Source organism: Fundulus heteroclitus, unplaced genomic scaffold, assembly GCF_011125445.2.
Source record: "Fundulus heteroclitus isolate FHET01 unplaced genomic scaffold, MU-UCD_Fhet_4.1 scaffold_49, whole genome shotgun sequence".
Classification (NCBI taxonomy): domain Eukaryota; kingdom Metazoa; phylum Chordata; class Actinopteri; order Cyprinodontiformes; family Fundulidae; genus Fundulus; species Fundulus heteroclitus.
In genome coordinates this window covers 1564148-1572225 of record NW_023396912.1, presented here as the reverse complement: position 1 = coordinate 1572225, position 8078 = coordinate 1564148, and the positions used below count along the sequence as shown (strand labels likewise).

Sequence of the window (8078 nt, the reverse complement as noted above, 5' to 3'; positions counted from 1 at the left end):
AAGAAAAAAACGCATGTGGCACTAAAAGGTTTAAATCAGACAATACACACTACACAATAACTATTGTATGGGTGTCAATGTCCACTATTTTTTTTTTTACTTTACACTCTTTTTTTCATTACTTTTCAAAAACTGTGCAACAAAAATGTATTTTTAAACTTTCCCGTTACTGGAAAAAGTTTTCCTGAAATTGCACTACTTTACAACTTTACACAACTTGTGAGAACCCAATGTTTTTTCATTATCAAAATTTTCTAACGATCATCATACCTTTTTTCTGTGGGGAGAATATAAGATTAAGGTTGATCCATACTCCAATCTGGAAGGTGGCGGTAATGCACCTAAAAGTTGTTTGCCAACCACTATTAAAAAAGAGAAGAAGAAGTAGTCGTAGAAGAAGAACAGGCTCGTCACTGCGCGCTATTATTTAAAATGGCCACGACCGGTGCGGCAGAGAGTGATGGATTAATTAGTGATTGTGATGGAGTTTCATGGATTTATCATCATCATCTCAGAGCGATTTGGAATATATAGAAGACTTTCTTGACAGCAACCTGATTTTTGACGAAATCCAGCCCAGTTTGAGGCAAGGAGACCAAAAAGGAACGATGTGAGTTGAATCTGTCTGCTGCGGCAGCCATCTCCTTATTTTTGTGATGTTTTTCCACTCTTAACCGATGTATTGCAACATAAAACTGCCATGCATGTGGGCATTGTTGCTTCAACAATAGCTCTCGAAAATTTCAATGGTGAAGTCCTCTGGAAATCCGAAATAATTGTTGTTTATCGCAGCTGTAGGAGTGCAATGCCTCGGCTAAGAAACAACACAGGATGTGACGTCAGGCCGCCATTACTGCCCATATTTGGGCACTAAATGCCGCCCGCAGTATCGGTGATTGCGACGACAATTTATGCCGCGCCGGCGTCACAGTGCGTTCTAAATGAAAGGTACTGGCTCTTAATCGTAATTCTATGAAGGATGTTTAAAATTTCGGGCTCTTTAAAAAAATACTTTTGGTCTCCAAAAGGGGGGTGCGCGCGCCCCCTGCGCCCCCGCCTGAATCCGCGCCTGCTACCGTTCGCTTTAAGCATAAGGTTTGTTTCGTTTAGCTCTGCCATCATTCGATAGTGCTATGAGCGTTATCACCGCCTTACTATGGAATATTAATGTCGATTTAAAGGTGTTTTGTTAAACTTTAGGGTTAGCCTATTTTAGCGACTGATCGCTACAGCGACACCTAGCTCCCAGAAGTATAATATTATTAATAAAATCAAGCGCCCCTAAAGTTAATGATTTTACTGTGATAATCTTTCTTTTACAATATTAATTTATCAAGTAATGTTTTGCTTGACTCAGGATTTGCATTGTGAATGGGTGTAAACATATGACTTAGACTTAGACTTAGACTTAGACTTTCTTTATTGTCATTTTGTATACACAGAGTGGATACAGAACGAAATTTCGTTTTCACACAGCTCAGAAATATTGCAGTAACTCTACAGGATACCTTGCAGTGAATTACAGTACAGGATAAAGTGCAGTGATCAATCGCAGTCACTTACAGGATAAATTTCAATTTACTTCCGGATAAAGTGCAGCAGTGAACAGTAGGCAGTTGAAATGTAAACAATGTAAACCAAATGTAGACAAATATGCAGTAGGGTGCAGCAGTGATTTAAAAGTAGACAGTTGCATTGTACACAGTTTTGCAGTACGTTTCCGGTTAAGGTGCAGCATCAATTTTGCAGGATACGATACAATGTGCAAATGTGCAAATGTGCAAATCAGCAAATCTAGTGTGGTACACTTTTGTACTTCAGCAGTTCAACAGTCTGATGGCAGCAGGGAAAAAGCTTTTGCAGAACCTAGTGGACCTGCAGCGGATGCTGCGGAACCTCTTTCCAGAGGGCAGCAGGGAGAACAGTCCATGGTGGGGGGGTGAGGGGTCCCTGATGATGTTACGGACTCGAGACACACAGCGCTGCGATGAAATGTCTTTTATGGAGGGAAGAGGAGCCCCGATGATCCCTTCTGCTGTCCTCACCACTCTCCTCACGTTCTTCCAGTCGGAGGCACTGCAGCCTCCACACCACACAGAGAGACAGCTGGTCAGAATACTCTCTATGGTGCTTCTGTAGAAGGTCGTGAGGATGGGCGGGGGCAGGCGGGCTCTCCTCATCCTCCGCAGGAAGTACAGTCGCTTCTGTGCCCTCTTCACCAGTGACGTGGTGTTCACAGACCAGGTGAGGTCGTCCGTGATGTGCACCCCCAGGAACTTGGTGCTGCTGACCACCTCCACCGCTGAGTTGTTGATAAGCAGTGGAGCATGGTGAGGCCTGTTTTTCCTGAAGTCGACGATGAGCTCCTTCGTCTTCTCCACGTTCAGGATCAGGCTGTTGTCTCTGCACCAGCCCACCAGCTGCTCCACCTCCTCTCTGTAGTCCTGGTCGTTGTCGTCTCTGATCAGGCCCACCACCGTTGTGTCGTCTGCAAACTTCACGATGTGATTGGTGGTGAACCTGGGGACGCAGTCGTGTGTCATCAGGGTGAACAGCAGGGGGCTCAGGACGCAGCCCTGAGGGGAGCCCGTGCTGAGGGTGATGACATCAGAGGTGTTCTGTCCGACCCGGACTGACTGAGGTCTGTTGGTGGAACCTGGAACAACTTGTTTTCTCTTTAACAGTGAGAGCAGAAGAGAGAACCCAGCTTCTCAGCCTCGCAGGAAGAGGGCGGGTTCTGCTCAAATTCTGACCTAGAAACCAGCCAGATCTCTGAGACACCATGAAGCAAACATCTGTCAGTCTTCTGCTCTGTGAGTGAATATTATTTTACTTGCTTCTGACAGCCGGAAGTTCATTTATATTGCTGATCTCTTTAAAACTGTATTTTTGAGCAGAATAATTCAGTTTTATTTCACTTTCTCTGTAGTTCTGATCCTGGAGCTGCACTCTGCACCCAACCAAGGTTTGACAACTTCCTGTTTCACACAAAGATATTTGATTATGATCTGGCAGAACCACTTAGGTCATTTTGATTGATTGACATGAAATGGTGCAGGAAATGTCAGATCCTAGAAAGGTAGTATGACATCAAGATGAATGAAATTCTGAAATAAAACCTGATAGTCTAATGGTCTCAACTGTCCTCCAGCTGCTGTTTAATTTATTTAGTAACAAGATGTTCATCTGGATGATATCAGATTGTTAATATTTAAAGTAGCTTTCAGAAATCAACAGGAAGTGGTTTAGGCTCTGGGTTTTACTGCTGGACTTTGGATCAAGCAGCGTGTTTTTTATTCCAGCAGCTGGTCTGACTGTGAGTCCCAGCAGATCTCAGTTCTTTAAAGGAGACTCTGTGTCTCTGAGCTGTGAGGAGGACAACAGCTCTGCTGGATGGACTGTGAGGAGGAACACAACCAGAGAAACCAGGACTCAGTGTGGAGATGGATGGGGGAAACCTGCTGGTTCTACCTGTACCATCAGTTATATTTTGGAAAAGCATACTGGAGTTTATTGGTGTGAGTGGAGAGAGGGAGCAGCCAGCAGCAGCAGCATCCAGCTCACTGTCACTGGTAAGATCAGACTGTGGAGTTAGTGTTGATGAAGCTGTGTGGAAATGGATGAAATGCTGTAGTTTGTCTCTGTGTTGAGGTGGATCAGTGATCCTGCAGAGTCCTGTCCTCCCTGTGATGGAGGGAGATGACGTCACTCTGAGCTGTCACACAAAGACCGCTCCCTCCAACCTCCCAGCTGCTTTCTATAAAGATGGCTCCCTCATCAGGACTGAGCCTGCAGGTCACATGACCCTCCACCATGTGACCAGCTCTGATGAAGGCCTCTACAGGTGTAGCATCAGCGCTCATGGAGAGTCTCCATCCAGCAGCATCTCTGTCTCAGGTCAGCAGCTTCTCTGTCTGCTTCAACCTTCATCATGAGACCAGAACTAAACATTTACCTTTGGATCTTTTCAGGGAGACACACCACCTCTCCTCCTCCATCATCCACCTCTCCTCCACTTTTATCCACCCCTCCTCCTCCTTCCATCTCTCCACCTTTTCTCTACCTGATCCTTTCTCTTGTGGGTGTTGCTGTTCTGGTTCTACTGCTCTTCCTTATTCTACACTTTATTCAGAGGAAACGTGAAGGTGAGGCCGACTTCAGGATTTTACCCTCTAAAGCAAAAAAAATACATGAAGGCAACGCTGCTTATGAGCCTGTGTTTTTAAAGGCAGAATTTTTTATACCAGACGCAGCAAAGTATGCTCAACAGCTGTGTGTGTCTGGGCAGAGAGGAACTTTCACCTCCTTCAAAGATTCAAAGATTCCTTATTGTCATTGCGTACAATGACTTCTACCACCTTGTGGCTGAACTGAGAATTGACTGTTACTTTGGGATACTTTCAGAAGTGAACTTTGACACAGGATGTCGTTTTCCTATTTATCACTCGCCCAACAGGAGTGTGTACGCGTCTGAATTTAGAGCTTCAACCTAATTTAGTTGTTGTGGTTTCATGTGGAACATGTATATTATGCAGCTAGTTTAAATGTATTGACTGATTACAACAAAAACCTGAACCTACCTGTGTAGGATTTGCTGACCTCACAGGCTACAATGTGTGTGGTGTATTTTCTCCTTCCCTCTGTGAACAATAAATAAAGCAACATCTCAGAAAAAAGTTTAGAACCAGAACAACATTTATGCTTCTGAGATATTGATACTTGAACCTGGTAGAACAGATACCAGACCGATCAGTTCTGTAGGTTCTGTTGGGTAGTTTCAGAGAAGCTAGAGCAGAACACAACACAACACAACACCTCCCAGACAGAAACCAGATGATCAGATGGTAAGAACCAGCCAATCAGATGCAGCAAAGGTAGTTATCTCTGTGTATGGGATGTGAAGTTTCTCCCAGATGACTTCCTGAAGTTTCAATTTTCCCAAACTATAACCTACTCAGATTAGATTCTCTTCTAGAGAACGTGACGCTGCCTTTGCTGCAGTTCTACAGACACCAGTGAGAGCTGTCCTCATGTAGGACAGTCTGTTTCAGCAGCCGTGGTTCTGAGAACAGCGGTACCTCTGCGGTCGTTACGTTTCCTGTTTCTGATGGAAACTTGCAGCTGGTGGAGATGATGAAGCTCAACACCTGAAGCAATGTGGAATAAACATTGAGAAAAGAGCCTTTAGCAACAGTTATTATGAAGGTCTTATTGGCAGAGGGAGGACCAAGTTATTAATTCCCAGGTCTCTGTAGTTAAGTCCGAGTCTTTTGGTTTACTTTTCTAGTCATATTGAGCCGTCCTTGAAACTCTACACATAACAAAACTAAATATAGTGATAAAATGTCACAATGGCGTGTAAAAATGCATTCTACGAATGTTTAACTTTTGTCTTTCAGGCTTTCAGGCCTGAGGAGGACCTGCGACTTGGTACTGACCTTCTGCTCGCCGGCTCCATGACCCAAGTTCTGCCTTCAATGAAAGCATCAAGTAATTTTAATTGAAAAACCTCAAGTCACCAGTCTTCTCTATCACAGCCAGGTCATCAATCTGTGCCTAGAGCCGAGCCATCGGGTCAAGCTCCACCCATCGAGTAAGGCTCCACCCCTCTGCTGACTTATCAGACAACAGCTCTCAGGCTTGTTGTCTTGGACATGTGGGTCAGTCTGTTCAGAATATCTGGGGTAAACCACCACAGGCTGCAGAGGATGTTGATTCCAGGAAGGTTTGACCTGAAATGGATCAGAACCAACCTGCTGGATCACAGCTCCTACATCTGATAGCTGCCATGGTTTCATCAAGTCGCACATATGTTTTCCCTCTGTGTCGTCTGATGGTGTTTTAATAGTGGTCTTTTCCGGGTTGCAGCAGAACTTGGTACCTTTTGTCTTTTCCTGTTTAACTTCAGCAGAAACTGTTTAATTCTAGTTAACAGCAGCAGAAATAAAAACATCACCAGCCGTTTATGCAGAGCTCCCAGCCACTGGTATGAACTGGTCGCCCTAAACTGGACCTCATCGCTATGAAAACTTCTCCTAGTGATGCTGCATGAAGTCCTCCATGGTCCCGGTTCTGTAGATGCTGCAGTCAACCTGTTCTGCAGGAACTTCAATAGCTGCTGTTTACTCAGCGGTAAGGAGAGGAGACTTCAGTTAGGGTCAAACCAGCCCAGACCCACTGAGACTTCAGCCAGCTTCTGCTTCAAGTCCTGCCTTTCACAATATTTCTGGTAAATCCAACTAATTCAGACCCAATAACAACAGAACTTCCCGAAACTGCCTGAAGTATGGCAGCTTCAGCAGCAGCTTCCTGGTTCACGGCTTCAGGCTTGGTTTTGGTTCTAGAAAAATGTTCTGAAGGTCAGAAACAATCCAACATCTGCTTTAGACAGAACTAAATCTAAACGCTGAGCCTACATTCAGTTTAAACAGCGGATTGTTTCTACTGACAGCTGCTTCCAACACTCTGTCTGAAGGTGGCGCTGTTGTCTGCTCTGAGCTATTCATGTTATCATGTATTTGTAGTTAAAACATATATTCTGACTTAATTGTTAAATAAAATGCAGTAAAACTATTATAGCGATCTAATTCATATACTTTTTCCACCTTCACCAACAGCTCCAAAGTCTGCCTCCATCTGTCTTTTCTCTTGAACTCAGAGTCTGTAGAGACACAGCAGGCCTGCAGCTCCAGTGGACTTTATCATTTTTATTTTTTAAATATATTTTATACTTTATATTTTCATTATAAAAATAGGAAAAGTTGAGATTCTGCTGGATTATTCACCTTCAGGAGGAACAAACTGGGCCAGACCTTGAAACATGTCTATAGGGGCAGTAGTCCAGGGTGGCGAGTGTTGGGGGCGGAGACATGCTCCTTAATATAAAACTTGCTGGCCCAGGTGATGCTTTCATTTCATTGATTTATATGAAGATAAATAGAAGATAAGTCATGACGTGGTGGTTTCACATCTGACCAAAGCTCAGCTGAATCAGACATAGCAGCAACATTTAGCCGTACTCCACACCTCCTCAGTTCTTGGTGGGTTTCAGGGATTGCTTTACATCGACACCAACGGGCCTGGGATGGTTGGAAAAACCTTTTGGGTCATGTTTTTGTGTGGTTAAAGACTTTTCTAGAAAGGATCAGTTTGACCTTCCTCTGTTGTGGAGAATAACATGGCAAAGTCTCCCATCGGATGTTTGTGATTGACCCTGCATCAGCCCATCCCTGCAGACATGTCAGCTTTCCACACTAACAACCTTCCATCACCTGGGTGAGTAAAAGACATGTTTTGGTAGAAAGCCAGAACTCAAGCCCAGAGACACCATGCATCTGAAGACCTGAAGTCCTCTGAAACAAGTCTCCCTCCTCAGTGAATCTGAGTGACTTGCTCCTTCTGTCAGTCTTGTGGGAAATATTGATAAGTGCTCCCTGAGTCTCTAATTAAATGATGGAAATATGACTTGATCAGGTTCCAGCACCTTATTGAGAAACAGAGCAGAGATTAAAAGTAATCACACCCAGCCTGAGCCTCTTCTTCTCCAGCCCAGATCTGATGACCCGATACTCTTGCATCTTGCTATATCAGGCTTTCGTCGTGAGACAAAACAAAAATATGTCAAAGTCAACACATTTCCAATTCTACATAGTAAATATGCAAGCATTAATGTGAGCAATCAAGGAAAAGAGGGGAGAGTGGAGCTGACGAGGAATCTCTAGTTTGTTGCTGCTCACATGTTTCTAGGAGTCAGAGGTGACCATGGGAGCTGTCATAATCATGATAAGGGGCTGTTAAAGGGTCTCCTTTCTGGAACAATTAACAATAATCCGCATGAATGCTTCACTAATCAGTTTCATCCACACAAGATCACAAGTTTAACATTTCTTTACATTATTGTGATTTATGGGGAGACACGGGTGCAGGATTTTGGTTGTTGGTTCAATCCCCTGCTTCGACTGTCTCAGTAATTGTGTCCTTGGGCAAGACACTTCACCTAATAGTGGCTGGGTCAGAGGGCTCATTGGCGCCGGTGTATGGCAGCTTCGCTTCTGTCAGTCTACCCCAGACCAGATGTA

General features: G+C 44.2%; 1 long non-coding RNA gene across 1 annotated transcript in view; it reads left to right on the top strand.

The window, feature by feature from the left end:
* The first annotated feature begins 2770 nt into the window (after positions 1-2770).
* LOC118560827 overlaps positions 2771-8078 on the top strand; it is a 28132-nt gene continuing 22824 nt past the window's right edge. Inside the window, exon 1 of the long non-coding RNA XR_004929615.1 lies at positions 2771-2813. This is a non-coding gene — a long non-coding RNA (uncharacterized LOC118560827). The remainder of the gene's footprint in view (positions 2814-8078) is intronic.